At 36.8% G+C, this 20,594-nt stretch overlaps 2 non-coding genes across 2 annotated transcripts; both read right to left on the reverse strand.

The window, feature by feature from the left end:
- Positions 1-9,217: 9,217 nt before the first annotated feature.
- Trnai-uau (transfer RNA isoleucine (anticodon UAU)) lies at positions 9,218-9,322 on the reverse strand. The gene is made up of 2 exons: positions 9,285-9,322; positions 9,218-9,253 (listed from the first exon to the last, which is right to left on the reverse strand). It is a non-coding gene; the product is annotated as a tRNA-Ile (tRNA).
- A 1,017-nt stretch (positions 9,323-10,339) lies between these two features.
- Positions 10,340-10,437, reverse strand: Trnai-uau (transfer RNA isoleucine (anticodon UAU)). Its single transcript has 2 exons — positions 10,400-10,437; positions 10,340-10,375 (listed from the first exon to the last, which is right to left on the reverse strand). It is a non-coding gene; the product is annotated as a tRNA-Ile (tRNA).
- Between the last annotated feature and the right edge of the window lie 10,157 nt (positions 10,438-20,594).

The following is a 20,594-nucleotide window of genomic DNA, read 5'->3' on the forward strand; positions in this document are numbered from 1 at the left end:
TACAAAATTTCAAATGATTATGATAAGAAGACTATTTTGATTACGTGCTAATATAATACGAAATTGATTTAAAAGCATTATAAACATATAAAACATTTTGCACCATAAATAATACCAATTTTTTGGCCACCTTTAACCTAATCTCCTGAACCCCTCCGATCTTTCCGAGCGCAAAGAATGTTGATTGAATGAAAAATGAAAATGAAAACCATTCCGAATTCGTTGACTCTGACAAATAAGCTAATTTCGAATTTAAGATAAGCACGCCGGCGATCAATAATATTGAATATCCCACGCTGGAACCGCCGGAGCATTTCATCAAGGTTTGGAGAGCGTTTCCGCTGGCATTCGCAGCTGCCAAGACAAATTGGCTGCTCATCAGCACATAAATTTTAAACAACAAGCTCAGTTGTTGTTGTTTTATTTTTTGTTTTTTACTTTTCGATTACTTTTTTTTTGCATTTGTTTTTATTGCATTTGCAACGGCAACCTTCAAAAAGCTTCAACATGAACATGAACACGAACGTGCGATGCACTTTTCCGCAATGCAATGCAACGCCGCCACCGCCGCCGACGGTAAATCAAGTCCAGAAAGTCGGAGCGGGACGGGGAGCTGCGAAAAGAGACAGTGATATATCAAGAGTAAGAGAAAGGGACAGGCGGCTGAAGATGCTGGGGAAAAGTCAGTAACATCACTGGGATACACAATAAAAAAATATATCTTTGTAATTGCATATTATTAATTTAATCTTTTGCTTTTTATTGTTTGAACTAATCATGTCAATATCAATACTAAATAATGTCAGTATAATTAATAATTAGAGGTATTTGATGGCCACTTCATCCATAGAATATTATACTATGTTACTATAAGTTTAAACTAAAAATGTCTCTCTTTAATCATTTCTACATGATGATTTTGTCTCGGTGCCGGCTTTAAATCGTGGCGTGGGTTGTCGGCAGGTGCGTTCCACAAATGATTGACTGACTCATTGACTAACTGACTAAACGACAGACAGACAATGACATTGCAATGCCGCCGTCGCGACTTGCACAACAACAATGGGTCAGCGAAATTGGCTTTTAATTTTTTTGTTTTGCTAAACTACTTAACAAAACCAAAAAAAAAAACAAAAAAAAAAATAAAACAGCAGTACAACACAACTTATGTGAAATATTAAAATTTTCCAGATAGATAAACAAAAAAATTAAGGCACGTGCTCCCGGGAAACAAGGCTGGTGGCCCCCGATGACCATAAACCCATCGCAGCTGACAGCTGACAACTTTATCTTTATCAGAGATGATGATGAACACACACCATCCCTCAACCCCTCAGTCCTCAGTATTCTAGATCCCTCAATCCCCGAGTCCCTCACCTTTGCAAGCGGAACACGTTTCATCGCTCAAAAGTCCGCTGGGAAATCTGCGAGTTCTTAGCGCATCTGAATAATTCATAACTGTCTCGAGTTCGGGAGGTGAGGATGAATAATTTGGATGGCTAAGGCTTTTAGGGGATGTCCATTTAGTCCATGGTGTCGTGGCAACAAGATTGCCATATGTCGCATATGTCTGATATACTTCTGGAGAGGAAAAGAGCTAAAAGTGTTGCCACAACAGCGACACGAGGCGTATGCGTAATTCAAGACCGTTTCGCTCTTCTAATTGAGTTGCAGTCATTTTTCGGAGGATCAGAGAACTGCGGGGAATGTGTCTTATTAAGTTACCATTCGGATGCAGCCAACGATGAACCGATTATGACAGATGGCCGGCCAAGTTGCCAAGTCTCAAGTGCCACGCCAAGGATGCACTGGCGAAAATTGGAGTTTTCAAGTTTAAAAATGGAATTTTTAAAAAATAAGACTTGTGGAAATGCAAAAACATCTGAATACTGAATATAATCGGTACTAGGATTTGTATTTAAAGTTTAAGAACAAGCGTAAGGGTTGATAAAAAAATAATAACAAGTTTATTAGCAATAAATAAAATACAAAATGTAAGATATTTTTATTTATTACTCCTATAGTAACGACTGCTGTTAAATAGCTAAATAATATTATTTCTCTTACAAAACATTATTTTAATTTGTTGAGAATTATGTTCTGTGTATTTGCTGCGCTTTTTGGCATGTGGCACAAGCAGCAGCTTTGAGCAGCACTTTCAACTCGATCTCAGCCACATGTTATGATTGGTTCGTGGGTGTGTTGAGTGACTCACGGGACGTGCTACTGTTCGACAGCGCAAATAGTTATTAAACTTTTATGTGCATTCATTTTTGTGGCTCTGTTTCCCGTTGACCCCTTCTATTTTCTTTTTTTTTTTTTTGCATCCTTGGGGACCATTCACCATAATGGAAGGGTTAAATTAAAGCCGTTCGATCCCAACACGTGTCGTACGTGGCAGCCATTAGCGTAAACATTTCGAATGCGTTCTTGAGTGTCTGCCAAATTGCAGCCCGATTTTACGTGAATATAATATATTCTTGTTGATTTTCCTTTCGTTTTGCGCTGGGTCGAAAAATTTAATAACACGACCAATTTCCCAAAACATGGAAAAGCCAGAGGGTAAGATTTGGGGAGGAATCGAACGAGACTTAAGCAAATTGAATTTGCTTTAGCTTTGATGTAGTGCAATACAGTAATGGGTATTTCCAGGGGTCAAGGGGCCTTGAAGAGATTGAACTGTTAGACAAACAGTTTACTAAAGTTAAATGAAAGTAAAACTGGTATTTATTACTTTTAGAATGTTTAACAACAAAGCCTAATGGCTTTTTAATATTTAGTTATCTTAATCAAGTTTTATAATGCTGGCATACTTTTTTTTAATCTTTAAAAAAACTTGACTTTATACCCATTAAGATAAAATCTATAATACATTGATTTATGAGTTCAAGTAAATCAACATGATCAATAGCCCCCTTTTACAGCGTTTATGTAGCTTACCGTTAATATTCACAAATTATTAATTGAAAATTTAAGTGAACGGAACTTCTTAAGAAGTAAATACGTTTAAACATATTTTAAAAGTTTTATAATTTCGTTTAACAAATTTTCCGCACCTAATCGGTATTGATTTTGTTGAAGCAGCTAATCATTTCTCATTGATTCGATGCGATGACCCCAAAATGTCGTAGAGATTTTGCGCACTAATTGCACGCCGAACGCCCATGGTGATGACCCAGTGAAGTCGGTGCCAAAGAAAACATTTGGCAGAGATACGATCAAAGCGAACTGCGACCAGAAGTTCCATATGTTGGGTAGACAAACTGCAGTTAATAGCCTTTTTTCAGTTCTCCATCGCTATGAGGTGGGAAGGGAGGTGCCGCGGGGTGGACTCTGTGGCGCATCAACGTCAACAACATCATCATCGTTTTCAGAAGGGGAATGTAGGATGGGGTCAACCTACTTCTGTTTTTGCACAGAGAAAGAAAATGATCATTTATTTAACCGACCTCAAAAATTGGTTCACGATTAGCTTTGACTTATTGAAAAAAAAAACGGAATAAAATGCTGTTAAGGAAAAGTGTCATGGCTTAAGCAAATGTGTAAACTAAATATAATCAGTAATCTGAATTAGAATTAAATTTAATATTTTTCTTAAATAGAAATATATTTTTGAAATAGTTAACGGTAATCACTCAATTTTTCTTTCGTTAATTTAATATAATTTAATTTCAATGGCTACACTTATATATTTATATAGAACAGTTTTTATCAGCTGATAAACTGTTGGAAAATAAAAAGTTTTAAGAAAAATGGACGAAAACTTCTTCTTAAATTTCTTAAATAAAATTAGTATTTTTTGCAGTGAAATAGCGCTACCGCAGCTGCAGTTGAAAAACATCAATCAAAGGCTGAGCTTTGTGCTAGTGTTGGTGCGACGTCCCATCTGCGATCTCTAACATTTTCAAATGAAATATTCACACACAAAACGTTTTCATCAAATTTACGTAACGTAAAACTCAAATAATGAACATCTGTGCAAACAGGCGAGTGCGCGAGATCTGTGCTGTGCCCGAAATGCCTTCCAATTGGCTCGCGAACAGCAGATGCGGAATGCGCCTCGGACTTTACCCACTTTTTGCCGCTCGTACCCCACCGCCCCATCACCATCTTTTTTTTTCCCTCAGCGGTATCCGCTCTGTTCCCATTTCCAGCCAGCTGCCCATTCCCATTCCGTCTGTCCATCCGTATCCATCCGTATCCATTCATCCGATCCATCCGTCCGTCGCTTTGGCGTGCTAATGAAATCGAGCGCGTTTATTTGTTTATATGGCATTTGTCAGCAAACTTAGCATATGGACAATCCGACCCTGATATAAGAAATGATTCAGAGGGCTTGACTTGCAAGGATTAAATTACGAGCTTCAGAATGGCTTAACGATAAGCTTCAGTTTAAAACTATAAGCTTGTTATGTCTCTAAAATTTAAATTCATCTTAATTTTAATAACTCAATTAATTAACTTTTATTGAAATTTTGAATATGAATAAATAATATGCATATACAAATATATAGAACAAAATATTATATATTTGATTTTTAAAGTTTCAAGCTCGAAATAGGGTGTTATTCCTTATTCCATATTCCTTTTCATTCGCGATGGTAATTGAAGCCCGTCGTGTGTCTAAACTGAGACAATGTTGTCGAAACGCTGTCGTTTCCAACGCCTCTATATTTGTTGTATTTGCTGGCTTAATTTTCCGTATTTTTGCCGACGTTCTGAGTTGGCCACCAGCGTCGATCGTCACCAGTTGATTGGCCAGTCCGTCACTCGAATTAGCTTTATGTCGCCGATGCCGATCAAGATCAGTATCGGTATCGGTATCTTTATCTGTATCTGTATCTGTATCTGTACCCGTAGTCGATTCTGTATTGTATCTGTATCTCTGGATCTGTATCTGTGTCGGTTTCGAAGTTGCCAATGCAAATTATCTAATTGTTTATTAACAATTGCCGCCGGCCAATAGTTAAGCAATTAAAAGGCACGGACACGTCGCGATTAATGGTTATTTCGTTTTTACGATTTTTCCTTTAGTTTTATTTTGGAGTTGCTGCAATTTGTCTGCTTTGATTTTGAGTTTGCCACCATTGTTGTGGCTGTTTTCGCCGTTTTCGATTGAGTTTTCGGTTTCGTATTAGCTCTGGGATTATGTCATGCAATTAACAATGGCATATTGTAGTGGTTGTTGCTGCTTGCTGTTGCTGGTTGCTGGTTGCTGCATGTTGCTCGTGTGCCTGTTGCTGTTGCTACCGTTTTTGGCTCCGAAAATTTGGCTTTTTGAATGCGGATTTGCTTGGGCTCGCTGAATTGTCGGTTGCGTGCACTTTGCTGAACTTTTGCGGTTGCCTCTCTCTCTCCCGACAATTGTTGCATGTAATTAAACAACATTGACATGTCTAGTTATGCGTTGCGACAACAAATTGACGTAAGCGCGTGCGTCAGCGTTTGGCGATTCAGTTCGGTTCGATTCGATTCCCCGGGGTTCCAGTTCACGTTCACGTTCACCTCACATCTGCGATTCTGGGCGTGACTTATGCCAGTATTTCTTGGCACCTTGTGAGCGAACAAGGCTGGGCGGGCACGTTCATTAGATGAAAGTGCACCTGGTTTCACCCGCACATTGCCGAGCGGCCACCTCATTCGCACGCCAGTCGGGGAAGTTTATGGAAATTTCTCAGCTGGAAAACCGCTTCCGATAGGGCATTGTCTCGGCTTATTTTATTAAAAATGTTCAATGATTAAAAAAATAAATATCTCTCTCTTCTTATTGACATATTTTGAAATAGAACCAGCAATCAAATAATATTTAAGATCTGCATTTTTTTTTTACTTTAATAAACTTTTTTAAGTAAGTTATAAACAATTCTCCGAATTTTTTCTTTTACGAATTTATTTGATTGTTATTTAAAAATTTTACTTAAACTCTCCAATTTGTTAATGCCTCCCGCTCTCTCTGTTTTTTTTATTTATAACCCACTCACAACAAAATAAAAATAAATGATCAAAGTAATTATGTTAATGCAGGCCAATAACTTAAGGTAAAAAGCACTCGAGCGTAATTCAAGGCATAAACCTTAATTAATGACATTAATTGAAATATTCCGATTGCAACCGAAATTGAATTTTCATTCCCATGACAAATACTCGAGTCGAGTTAATGTTTAAGCAAATCATTTTGGTTGTGCGATCGGTGTAAATGTCGGCTGGATCTCTCAGTTTTTCTTACACATCCAAATACTCTAAAAAAAACTTGAGAAAAGGTGCTGAGATGGAGATGCATCCGTTGGTGTGGCCATTTCCACTTGACATGCAACGCACCGCACGCTGCAATTAGTGTTAAAAGACACAAACATGCCGCCGCAGACGCCGCAAGCTGATGATGTTAGCCAGATACGCCAGATACCACATACTCCTCACTCCGATATCTCTGTTAGCCGCGTCCCAATCCCGAACTCAGGAAGAGCCACTAATTGGCCTAATTCTCACTTCTTTTTCGGCCCACGCAGCAGTGTAAATTTGGGGGGAGTGGTGGATTAAAGAGGAAGAGGTAGAAAGTGCAGAGAAAAAAACAATTTATGTGAATTATAATAATCGGAACCAGTTTTTATATCCATCTACCACTTGTAATATTCATATTTCAATACTGATTAGTATAAGAAGTGTTTAAGATATTAAGCTTGGAAAGTTTACAGAAAAATATAAGCCAATTATTATAACCAAGTAGGTGTACAAAATTAATAGTTTAAAAGACCACGGAATTCATTGTTTATTAAATTGCAGTTTCATTTCCACTATAGTATTAATAGTCTACAACTGATAAATTAAATATTATATACAAAATATTAAAAATAAATTAAATATTATATACAAAATATTATATATTAAAAATAAATTAAATAACACATTACATAAATATGAGATTCAAAACATATCTCGTCATTATTTGAATCTTTGCCAATTAATAGAGTACATTTAGAAAATCAATTGTGAAGTTTTGAACAATATTTTTATTTTTTAAGTCCTAACTTGTATTAAAAGAAGTAATTTTAACATATTTTATGAAGGATTTATACGTTTTTTGTTAAGTGTTTTATGGACAGCTAACGCCTGATCCTCATAAATAAACAACCCGGCGAACAAGAAGCAGAACAAGCGGCAAACACTAGTGCCAGACGGGCGACCGCCCAACCGCAAAATTCCCCCCCCCCCCAAACATGCAAATGAGTATCCACGAGGTTGAGGATGATGAGGATGAGGATCAGGGGCATTGCAATCCACGCGATCATGTTGCGGGCGGATCCGTGATACGATCGATTCCGTTCCGTTCCGGTACGTGTGAGATGATGTGCTGGGTGGTCTGTCCCAAATCAATTGCTGCCCTCGGAAGAGGAAAGGCCCTCCTCGCATGCGATGTTTATTTTGCATAAATGTTGCCCCAAATATTGCAGCTGTAAACACACATTACGAACGCAGTTTGATTCCCTGAGCCCGAATCCCAAATCTCGAATCCAGATCCGATCCCATCGTGATTATGTTGCCTCCGGATGGGGCATCAAGCATCTGCATCTGCCCGAAAAGTTTTGGCTGTGTAAATATTTGTTTAAAATTCCGCACGCCTACCACTCCAAACTGAATGTATAAAAAACCCAAGTCTCAAGCCCTCGAGGGCCAGCGATCTCCGTGTTTTCCTACTCCATCTGTGGGGACCACCAAAGTTTGCTGGACCGCTGGAACTTTGGAGGGCTGCAGCTGCTCGGAAAATATGCTAAGTACTGCGAGTACACTGGGACGCGGATTTTACGTAGTGGAAAATAATTTTATTTAAATATCTCCATGATATGGTCCTTTGCCACAGTTCAAAACTTTTTAAGCGATATGGGCATTTGCAGGAAAAAGTCAACCTAGCCCCAAAAACCGAACGTTGAGAAACATTTATTTTCGTTAAATCAAAAATTAGAGAAACGTTTTGTACTGTTCCACTAAGATATACGGCTTTGAAACAGAATCAGACTGTTAAAAAAAATATGTTATTAAATCTACATATGTAAGCACCCTTACTAATATAAATAAAAACTTTAAATATATTCCTAGCAGTTTTTAAACCACTGTGCCATCGATCGTCTTGCGGACGTCGTCGTCATCGATGCTGTGTAAACAAATCAGCCGGACTGCAAACATTTTATTGGTATTGGCGGCTGGCTGCGCTTTCTGTTCTGGCTTTCGGATATAGCCGCTATAGCTCTTTGCTCTTGATGCTTGGTTTTTATTGACTTTACTCCAAACACTCGGCACTCCACAACGCCCACATTCCCATACTTTAGACTCCAGACCCATCCCATCCCATCCCATCCCTATTTCGATCCTCCGAGGGGATCTCTTTTTCAACACCTTCTTGTGGCCGCATCTGTTTGGCGTTTTGGAATTGTTGTTTAGGTTTTAGCCTTTACTGGCAAGATCTGTTCATAATTTCAATTGACTTGGGCCGCGCGGAGATCGTAAAAATTATTTATGTGGATAGACGAACGAACACACACTCGTCTTAGCGGAAATTGTTCGATTTCATATTGATTAATTGCTGCTTTCTTCAACTCAGCACCGCTGCGAAGAACTCCATATCCACATGGCCATGGGAAGATAATGATTATCATGTTTAGTCGTGGGCACTTTTGTTGAATTTCCAAACAAACTATGTCTGTCTGCCACTCGATTTGTTTGGGTGGCATGTTCAGATTGAGAATGTTAGGATTTTGACTTGAGAGCGGATAGAGGGATATATCTTGGAGATATATGTTTTTGACAGATTTCCGAAATGTTTACAAGCAGTAGCCAAGTGTTCACTAAGCCATCTGCATAGGGTTCTAAGTTTTGAATCTAAACACAAGGTTAAAACAAAAAATGTGATTTGTACATTTGAATGTTCAATATAAAAATAAAAGACTTTCGAATAAAAAAATAAATAAAAACAACTAAAATAACAAGTAAACGCAGAGGAAAACAGTAATCGCAAATTTAAGAAACTCCAAAAAATTGTAAACTTTACTCAATTGTAAACTGTTTTTTAACTGGGAGAGTTAACTGGTTTAAATATTTAACAATTAACATTATTTGGGTAATCAGAAATCAACTTAATATGCACACAACCTTTTAAACAAAACTTTATAAAAATGACTAAAAATAAAACAAAATGTGGTCTAAAAACAAAAGTCCCCAAACGACCTGCTCCAGGTGAGGCTCGAACTCACAACCCCGGCATAGCTCATCTCATATACACACTGAATACTGATTATAAGTACCGTGCGCTAACCAATTGCGCCACTGGAGCCGTTGCCCGGGCGCCGCCAAAAGCTCAAGGAGACCCCCGGCACCCGAAAAATAGAACAATCCCGTATCCTTTAAGCTCCCGCTGACACTTTCTTTTCCCAGCTTTATCTCAAATTAGTTGAGGCTACTTCATTTCGCACAGTATTTCAGCTGAATTTAATAATTCCTATCGGTAAATTGATTTCAGTAAGTTATAATAATTTTTTTAAGAACATTGAGAAGCATACTTTTTATGCTCCCGTTTTCAAAAATAGTTCATGACTAATAAGCCGAAGCTGAGCTTTAATTATAAACAAGGCGGAGATAATCAAACGGTAGCATACTCTGCAAAAAATTTTATAGCACAGAGGAAGCTTTTCTAGTTAACATACTTGGATTAGCTGGGTTCTTAAGTTGCCCTTGTAAAAAAAAAGGTAAAATATTTCGTTTAAAAACGCCTTTAAAAATATTTAAAGTGTTTAATTAAACATGATTTTAAAATTTTTAAATATTAACAAAAAAAATTTTATAGACAACGCTTAATTTGCTTCAAAAACCCTTGTTTAATTGTAAAAAATCAACTATATTTAATAAATTCTGTGTTAAATTTTATTTTTTAGAAAAAATTTTATTTGCAATTGTAGTCTATTCTACAAAAATTAAAAAAAAAAATTGTATTATTTGGCTGTTTTGCCCTTTCTAGGTCCTGAACTCATACGCGTTTTCTTTATTTTTATAGACACTTCTAAAAAACGGGATTTAAAATTTACAGTCCTCCATAGACTAAAATTAAATTTTTTTTAATTTTAATATTTTCTTGAACCGTTAAAAAAGAAGTGCACTTTGTGAAGTGAAGGAAACTCAAATAAATATTTTTTCTACAAAGCAGGCACAAACTCGCTTTTTGTCATCGAAAAGTAGTATAAAAAAACTCAAAACGGCTTTGAAAACCCTGTAAATTGTTTCAAAACTATTCCCATATTTAGAAAAAAGAAAAAAAAGAAAAGTTAGTCCCAAAAATATATAGTCACCAGCGACTTGCTCCAGGTGAGGCTCGAACTCACAACCCCGGCATAGCTCATACACACAGAATACTGATTATAAGTACCGTGCGCTAACCAATTGCGCCACTGGAGCTGTTGTCTGAGCGGCGCCAAATGCCAAGCAAAACGCTCGGCCCTGAAAATAGAACTTTTTCGCTCTCACACTCTCTCTTTCTCTCGCCGTTTCTCTCCTCTCCTGCGCTTTCGCTCTTTTTCTCCTGTCTCTCTTCTCTCTGTCTCCCTCCCCCAGTTTTTGCAAATGTTTGGATGAGTGAATACATTAAAATATTTTTTTTTTGTTGATGATAAGAACTAACGAAATAAAAAGAATAAAATCTGAATAATCCGAAAATCTGAGCTTCCGAAAATCTGAAAATGTGCCAAATGAGTCAACGGATGTGTTACTTTGTGATTTAATTCGTATAAAGTGTATTATCTCAAACAGAAATGAAAGCGAAAGCCAAGACTTTAGAATTATTAATATGTATTAGGTCAATGAAAAGTGAATTTTGTCTCGATTTTACTTTCAATAAACTGTGGATATAACTCATTAAACAATGCAAATGATTGGGTTTTCGCTTTCGTTAGTTCGATATTTAGTTACCCATAGAACAGGTGTGCTGATTACAAAGAAGCCCGTGAAAATTACAGTACCGCATAGAGACCTGCTCCCCTTTCCATCCATAACCCCCTGATTAGCCAATTCCATTACCATTTCAACGGCCGGTGCAGCAACAACAACCAGAGTCAGTTACGACAGTTCGATTTCATCTGAATTTCATTTGCAATTGCAAAATCCCCTATACGAGAATAAAACACAAACCCGCGGACTGTGGATAAAAAGCCGAGGATTGAAATACACTTTTTTTTTTGTGCGTGTACATATTTATGTTTTTTTTTAAAAACAAAAATGATTAAGCTATGACGAATTATTTAAATATGATTTTAGAAAGCGAAATATTTTGCATAGAAACTCAATAGGTTTTCAAACAGTTATATATTGAAATAAGTTAATAAAATTTGATCCATATCATATATTTAGTTATTTAAAAACATCCACAGTAAGCACATTTTGATTTTAAAGTTTTTTCCGTTGTTAAAAAACATTGTATAGTATACCAGTAAAATATGAATAAACCATTGGCAAGAGCATAAAAAGAGATGGGAAAAAACAAAAGGCCAGAGTCAGGAAATGCAAATGCCGCTAATTACTTCAGCCGTCGCTTTGGCTTTTGTTGCTGATGTTGATGTTGCCATAATCGCTTCTAACTAAATGAAAAGCATGCAATAACAATAAAGTACAAAAGGCAATCCCCGTTAGTGAAAAACAACAACAAAGCGGCAACACCTGAAGCCATGACAAATGACCACCATATGACATTAATAATCATAATTCAAAACTTAAGAAAAAAAAAAAACTGAGCTTACAGCGGAAAAACTTGACGGAGCATGCAAAGTAAGTCCCTTGTCATGTCATGTTGTAATTAAAAATTATTAAAAAAATATATTTTCAAGTGACAGCGGCCGTCTCCTAGACAGTTAATAATACTATGCCACCATAGTATTACCGGACAATTATGTCGTAAAAGCTGAGAAGTGCAAAACTGGTGAAAACGGGTGACAAATACAAATTAATAAAATTTAAATATATGTTTAAATAGCGGAACGATGTGCCACATACCTAAATAAATTAATGCTTCAATGTGCAATTGTTATACTGAGAACTGAACGAAATCGAATTAGATGCGAACCCGAGGCAATCAAATCAAAACTGTATATATTTCAGCCCCACGAAGGAACAAAGTAGAGCAGAGATGGAACTTGATGGGGGGATGGAAATGGGGTCGATGAGGAAGCCAGGGTTACCATTGACGACTCTACGAGTCTGGCGCCAATGGAATACATACTACATAAATATGGAAAAATACACTATGAGCGACAACAACAAAATAGGCACAAATTGCAGGCGCTATAATACCCATCAAAATCGATTTGTGAGAGGCCAATCAAAACTGTTCAATTCTTGAAACAAAGGTCTAAGAATGTTAAAATACATTTTTGTAAGTTGAACTAAACCCCATATTTCACACATCAAACCCTTAAATAATATACCTTGTGAAAATCCCCACAAAAATGTACATATATTTGTAATTATATTTAATAGAACTTTGTCAGACCGCTATAAAAAGTATTAAAATAAATACAATTTTAATTGTAAGACATTTTTCTACGATTTCCCCTTACTTTAATGAGTCATTCAGAACGAATTTTTCGTTAAGACAAAAAAAAAAAACTGGAAAAACCCACAAAAATATATTTATCAGCGCAGAGGAAATACTGCCGCACATGCTAAATCTTCTGTCCACTTTCTCCCACAGATAAGCGGGCAGAAAACAAAGAAGAAATGGGGAAATACTTGGGCCAATATACGCAAACAAGAGTATATCTTGGGTGTTCAAGTTCCCTTAACCCCGGCAATTAAGATAAAGTCCAGAACTGTCCAGACGGACCCGCGCTGGAAAAACATTGATAAGCTGCGCTTTGGCTTACTCATTTCAACAGAGCCAACATAAGAGAATATACATATAGTGGTACAAATATGGATAAATACATATTTTTGTATTGTTCTAAAAGTTTTCATGTGCCATATTAAATCTTTCTTTTTTAATCCTATTAAACAATTTTGTTTTTTTTTATTGTAAGTATTTTACGTATGTGGCTACACCTTTTGATGAATATTATATTTCTATTCCTTAAACACTTTGAATATATATGAAACTATTTTGAAAGCTTCATGTGGCTACATGAAATCATTTTTATGATAGAACTGAAGCTTTGAATTTTCTTTTTCAACTTTGCTCCTAAGAGTCTATGTATTTGTTTAATGTGCTATTATTGTGGACCCATCTGTGAGTAGTAATATCCCATATAGCCCACCCTTGCAGCTGTGGAACCTCTGCCCGACCAATCTCGAAGACTCTGTGGGCTGGCACACAAAAAAGTACATTAAGATTACAGCTGGCGACCGTCTGACAGTTGTTGGGTTTGTGGAAGGAGCTTATCAGCTGTCGATGCACTTGTAGCGCCACTTTCAGTTTCGCTTGGAGACGCAGATGCAGATGCAGATGCGGTCGATGATGCAGATGCTGTTCGGGTGCAGTTGTAGCTGCTGGGTGAAGAGAAAAGACCAGGAGGGGGAGGGGATTAAGGGGCTGTGGGGGCGTGGAGTCACTGGTCGGACAATACGATTGATTATTGACTCAGCTGCAGTTGATCGGCAAACTGATGACACAGAGAAAAATAATTATGAAATAAGTTACATTTTGATATCTGGAATAATAATAATAAATAAAATAATTTATAAACTGGTAGTATTCCTCGAAAGTGTTTTTAGTTTGTGAGATGTTTTTTGCAGTATTGCGATAGAAGATTCTGTCAAAAAGGAGTAAGCATCTTTAAGCCATCCATTTATATAAAAGATCCATTTGAATATAATAAAAAATATAATTGATTGGTTACTTTCGTGCCGCATTTTTCCCAGTGCAGGCTTGACTTTTACCCGGGGGCCACTTCAGGGCAGCCTCACTTAATCACGGATCAGATCGGCTGGCGGCGTAGCATCGCCGGATTTGTTGTTTACCTTCTCACGCGTCAGCGGCTGAAATGCAAAATGCTTTACCGACCCACAATTGCCGCAAGGTACGAAAATAAAGCAGAATTGCAGCAAAAATAAAAACGCCTGCGCAACTCGGTGATTTCCACTAAGCTTCTCACATCCTCCAGACAGCCAGTATCTGTCTTTCTCTGTCATTTTCTGGGGACTCTCACTCGCACTCTTTTAGCCAGCACTTTGCATGTTATTTGTTTCGTTTATTTGACTTTCTCATTAACTTTTGCTTAAGTTTACTTTTGCGGCGTTCAGGTCTGTAAATACCCTTAAATTTTATAGGGGGCTTAACAACAGGTTTAGTAATAACGTAAAATAAAACGATTGTTAACTTTATATGTTAATTTGCTGTCAATTAAAATTTGTTGTGCTATAAAATTTGTTTATGGTTTATTGGAACTCCTAATTCGACCAAAGTCTACGTTGTAAATGAAAAATATATTTTATATTCTAAAAACAATAATTAATATAAAAAAAACTTTAGGTTTTAAGGCCTTATACTTTCAAATCATTATTAAGTAAAAAGAAAGATTTCGTTAATATTCGTTTTATTGAAACTTGTATACCCCTTGCTTTAAGTTCCTAAAACCATTTAGGCCGATAGAGTATCTTCAATTCGTATTATCCTGCCCCATTAAAAACACCCAGAGCCTCTTTGCCTTTGCCCATGTACATTGCTCAGTACCCGGTTGTGTGTGTTTTGTTTAACTGAAAGTTGGCGTCGTAAGATTTGTATGCGCACCTGATCAAACTTCACGTTCACGTCATTTGCTTGCGTTGCGTTGTTGGGTCGGTCAAGCGGAGTCAAGTTTGTGGGAATTTGTTCGCTCATTTTGGTTTTTTCCCAGCCCCATTTCATATTATTTGGCCAGATTCCGAAGTACGAATCTAAAACGTATCTTGGCTGGCATAATTAATTTGCAGAGTATCTCTGCACTGGCAATTAAACGCGATTAGCTAGAATTTATAACCGGCAATAGTTGTAAATTAAAAAAACGTAGTTAAATTAACGCAGTCTGCCGCTGCGTGCAGCGCATAAACAACAACCAAGAAAAAATATGCAAACGAAAGCAACCAAACACATTGAGTGCAATGCAGGTGTTTGAACTCGATCGTCGATCGTCGCCAAATAAAAAAGAAGAAAAAATTGGAATAATTGGGCGACAGACGCTGACGCCACCGTTTTTTTTTAAGCGGTGAACATAAAACGCCGATCGACGCGACGGCGGCGCGTGCAAATGCGAAATGCAAAACAAACAGTTTTCGATATCGAAATTGTCTCGATAATTAAATGCGTTCACCGGTAAAAGTATGTCAGCAAGACGCTGATTCAAATCGGGGAGCAGGGAGTAAGGGAAAAGGGGTTAGTTATTCGATATTTATCAGGTGTGCCTTTGCGACACTGGTCCATATCGAATATTAAATGATAAAAGCATGACAAGCAAAAATGAATTAATTCTTTTAAGAATACTTACTATTAATGTTATGGTTCTTAAGGTCTTAATTGAAGTTTTAATTTTACTATGTCTAAAATTGAAAACTTTTACATGACAATGTACTGTTGAAGCTATAAAACATTTAACTAGGTAAAAACGAAACATATTAATATTAAATATTTATATTAAATATATATATTTTTATTTATAACCTTTCTTTTTTTTGTCCAGTGTCTCGCATTCAATATTAGCTTGGCAGGGGGGCTGAGCTGAGCCGAGCTCGTTTCTAGGGCGTTGACATTTCGAGGGCGCAGCAATTGTCCAATGTTTGTCCAATTCGTCACCCAGCCGCGGACCAGATCATGTCACTATATAGCCCCCCCTCGACCGACCCCTTTCCGTGCAATTTGAATTTGAGTTTCGTCAACTTAATCAGAGACGGCGGCCCAGTTGGCGCATGTGCACAAGACCCCAAACCCGCCAACAACTAGCTGGTGACAAATCTGAGCTCGGGAGTTGCATTCAAACTGGGACTCAAACCAGCACTTACAAAAATTACACCTATATAATAGAGAAAGTTGGAGAAGTTTAATTTACAAGTTTTGTTGCCTCTGAATTAAAGTTATTTATTTCTTAAGTTAATTGAAATCCTCGAAATTCGAATTATCGAAAAAGGTAGGTATATTATAGTTTTTATGCTTTATATTTAAATTTTGTTATTGGGAGCTTTGCCAAATCTTAAAAAAGTGTTTTTAATTATAATATCTTAAAAAGACAAAGATAGTACTACGGCTTTAGGGTAAACTACTTCAGATTTAAAAAGACTTTTATAATTTTTGTAAAAAGATTTTCTATGGTCAAAGCTTTTTGGTCCTATATTTTTGTGAGTGTTTCGTTTTAGGACTGGGGCCGTGCCCATTGTCTTGGAGCGAATGCATCTGCATGTGGGCGTTGCTGGCTCCAAACTTTAGGCTCCAAGTAAAACCCCGAGATCCGACGGGTCAGAATGCCTTGGCCAGAAAGGTGTGACAACGTTTGTGGTGACTGCCTGTCGCCTGCTGGCTTCGATCTCTTTTCTATTTGTTCAGTTTTTGTTTTTGGTTTTTGCCGCGCATGTGGGCTTAATTTATTTTGACTTTTGGCCATTTAACTTGAGATTTATCTGGCCTAAACTATGCGCAAACATTTTCCCGGTGCCCGGCTCGTTGACGCGTGGATTAAATGTGCCAAATGACTGAGCCGGGAAAGATTTCTGTTTGCGGATTACTCAATGGGTGTGGTCCAAAATCGACCAAATCGACCATTTTGTGGGGGCTCTGCACTCTGCAGATGTCCAATTGAGTTGTCTGAGGCTAATTTGCTGCTCCCCTCAAATCACAAAATCCGCAGCAGAATGAGTAATCATCGCTGGGTGTGTGTAAAGAGAAGAATGATGAAAGGAACTGGAATTGTTACTGCAGTCTTATACAACAAGGTTTTAAAGTTGAATCTTACCTTTATTTTGTGTTTCCTTTAAAGACCCTAATTTACCTTAACTGCAATGGCATATAAATACTTTGATTGACATGGACAAGGTCAAGATTTTTTGATCCCTTTTTCCGCCTTTAAATTGATCTTTTCATGGACAAATATCAGCATTTCCTAAAAACTGATACTTTAATCCGATTATTTACTTCCGTTTCTGATGGAAAAAAACAGTTTGACAAGGGCTTAGTACAATATCTTGTCCAACTGTTTTGGTAACATTTGGTTTATTTAATAGGAGGAAAAAAGGAATTGGTATAAAACAGGTGCAATGCAAACAAATAACTAATTTATAATATTTTAAAGAAGGAAATAATAATAATTTATCATCAAGAAATGATTGTAAATTAGTTTGTTAACGTGGTAAAGTTATTATTCAAAAATAAAATAAGTAAAAGCCGTTTTACTCACTAGTTTATTTGTATTATCGATTTGAAACTAGTTATTTTTATGATAATTGCTTGCATAATTGTTTTTCGTTTTCTATAAGAAAGGAAGAAGATGAACTAAAAATTGTATTTAAAGTAAACGAAGAACGGAACCATACGTTTCTCACCCCTTTACTCAAGTAGTTTTTCAACAATTAAGGAAGCTTTCTACTCGATTCAAGCCAATTGAGTATTCATTTTGTAGATCGTCTGCATCTTTTCTCCAGAGTTCAATCTGCCACTTGAGCTGCATTTCACTGCTCGTCACATCTGTGAATGCGAGTGTATCAAGTACTTGATGGAGTTCTTCAAACTCTGCTGACAGTTTCGACATATAGCGGATGGCCCAGCCTGATCCAGTCTCCAACTCTTCCACCGATGTAGGGTATGCTGTGTCTCAATCAACAACAGAGATTTCTACCATTTGGACAATCTTTTCCCACATTAATTATGGAACAATTAAAAGATGCGGGGAAATCCACTTGAATGGCTGTCAATATGGCCAAACAATGGGCCTCTTGAAAGTGGGTTCCACATACCCATTCTCGAGCCCCTTTTTTTCTGCCTAGGGGTTATTTTATATTTACACCCGCATAAGTATATATGCGATGTGTGAGCTGATGACCTCCGGCGTGGACAAATCTCAGAGTAACAACAAAGTCTCGGCACTTATTTCGTGGAAATTACCCACCAGCTGTGTGTGTTTGTTACGCATTTCCTCTCAGGTGTGCGGCAAACAAAAGCGCTGAAAAGTAGGTGCAGCTGAAGCTGAGAGCGGGATATGGCCCCTGAATCCGAATCTGAGTCGGAATCGGAATCAGAGGCTCGGGATTAATGAGCGGCGACCAACAGTTGCACACAGCAAAGTGAGTGGGAAAATGGAAAGGCCGCCTTCAAAGCAGCAACAAATAAGTCAGAACATGTAGAGAAATTCTTAGTAAAGTCGTTTAGAGCTTGCCATAAAAAAAATAAAAATATTTAGAAATTAGAAATTATACTTTTATACTATTTTTAAAAAACAATATGTTGTATTATAAAAGTATTTAACAAATAAGACGAATGTATGTATATAACTGATAAAAAAAAATGTTGTCCTTTTAATTGACATAAATTTTATCCTATTAATTCATGTATAAGTGTGTTATATGTTATTATTGTCAATCACATACCATTGTGAAATAGTTCTTTTAAAAAAACTATTTTTTATTAAAATAATAACTCTAAGGAATTTAGTATTAAATACAATACAACTTTATATATTTTTAATATTAAGTTATAATTTTCAAATAGTATAACTTTAAAGTTGCATGCATTAATGGAACTTTTCCATTCTTCCACGGAAATCGACCGATTTGATGTCGGAAATTATTTTATTTTTCCTCTGTGTAGGTTTTTAAGCCGCTGAGTCTCTGACTCTGTCTCCACTTGGGATTGAGACCGAGTCTGAGACTGAGACCTGGCGGTTTGGCTAATGATGCCGCCGCTACGTGACGTTCGTTGCCAAGTGGCTGCCAAAGAATGGCTCACCTCTCTCGCCTTTTTTCGGTTTATTTCTTCTTTGTGGCTCATGGTTTTATGAATTGTTTGGCATTCTTTCATACGGAGCTCTCCGTGTCGTCGTCGTCGCTGTGGCTGCGGGTTTCTTTATCTGCCGACGCACCTCATTTTCCGGCTTTCGTAAAAAGTTCAACATAAAATGAAAAATTCGCAATACAATACAACAAGAAAAGAGGAAAAACATTGAAAGAGCGATAAGTACGAGTAGCTGCAGACGCTGTCATCTGGGAACGGCTGCCGTTGACGATCTGCATGGCTACCGTTCCACTGCCTACGCAGCCGCATCAGAGCGATCAATATTACACTTGGAAAATATGATTTTTGCAACAAAACAAATTCCTAACTAAAGATATGTATTAAAATATAATTTTGATATTTTTGATTTTTGTTTCTTAACTTTCATGATTCAATAAATTAATATATTTTATTCTTTTAACTTTATTTTGCCATTATTTACCTCCATTAAAATTTTAACACTGGCATGCATATATTTGTGTTTCACAACAGGGAAGTTGATTTGACATTTAATCTTCACTAAACTTAAACAACTTCAGATTAGATTTTGATTAAAATATTATAATTCTATGCAATTATGATGTTTTGTAAACATTTGTTTTAGAATTTACATGTTGATTTAAACTTCAAGTATATTTTAAATACATTTTTCCAAGTGCAACATTGCGGCATATTCATAATCAAATTCAACAACAAAAATGATCAGCAATCTTCGCCGGTTTTTTTTTTTTGGGATTTTTTAATTGAGGCGACGACTTTCCACTATAAATCAAAAGTTTGCGATGATTTGTTTGCAATTTAAATGCAAATAACGACCACCCAGCAGCCACAGATTCAAAATTATAACTTAATTTTGGAAGAAGTCTGCAACAGAGACCAGCAATGAGATAAAAATGCCTTCGAGGCACATGGGCGATGAATTGCGGCCGAATGTTAAAAGGAGAAGAAGGAGCGCGGAGTTGGCTAAAACCACAAGACAAAGCCACACAAAGCGATCCAATGCGACCAAGGGGCATGATTTGTCTTCAAAATACTCAAAGGCCTTTTTGAAACCTTTCCCCTCGCGAAAAAAACCTTAAGCCCTGTTAAAAAAACGGTTTGGGATAGCTACAAGAATGAGATCGAACTGAAAGCTTACCTGCAAAATAAATAAATTATATTTGTTTAAATTTCACAGAATTTCATAAATGTAACTATAATTTATAGTATGTATGAGTACATTATTGTATTGTATTGTATTATATAACCTATCTTTAAAAATGTAAAATTATGTATTATGATTTTTATATAAGGTAATTAATTAATAGTTATGTATTCCAACTTTTGGCTTTAGCTTAAGTACTCAATCATACTCCTCCATCTTCTATTGGCTCCATAATAAAACTCATTTTTGTAAGCCCTTTTTTTGGAAATACAGGGCATCACATCAGAGCTTTAAGCTGATCACAAGGAACGATTCCGAGAAGCGCATCGCTTTGTCCGGTACTCTTCTCCCCCAAGCTTCAAGTTCCCAGTCCCTAACCGAGTTGCAAAAAAGGCCCCAAGCCAAAAACAAATCCCCGAAATATTAATAAAAGTCGTCACCGTCAAAAGGAAGCGCAGTCGATCCCAAAAAACAACACTC

This window comes from Drosophila gunungcola (genome assembly GCF_025200985.1).
Source record: "Drosophila gunungcola strain Sukarami chromosome 3L unlocalized genomic scaffold, Dgunungcola_SK_2 000005F, whole genome shotgun sequence".
In the NCBI taxonomy this organism is placed as follows: domain Eukaryota; kingdom Metazoa; phylum Arthropoda; class Insecta; order Diptera; family Drosophilidae; genus Drosophila; species Drosophila gunungcola.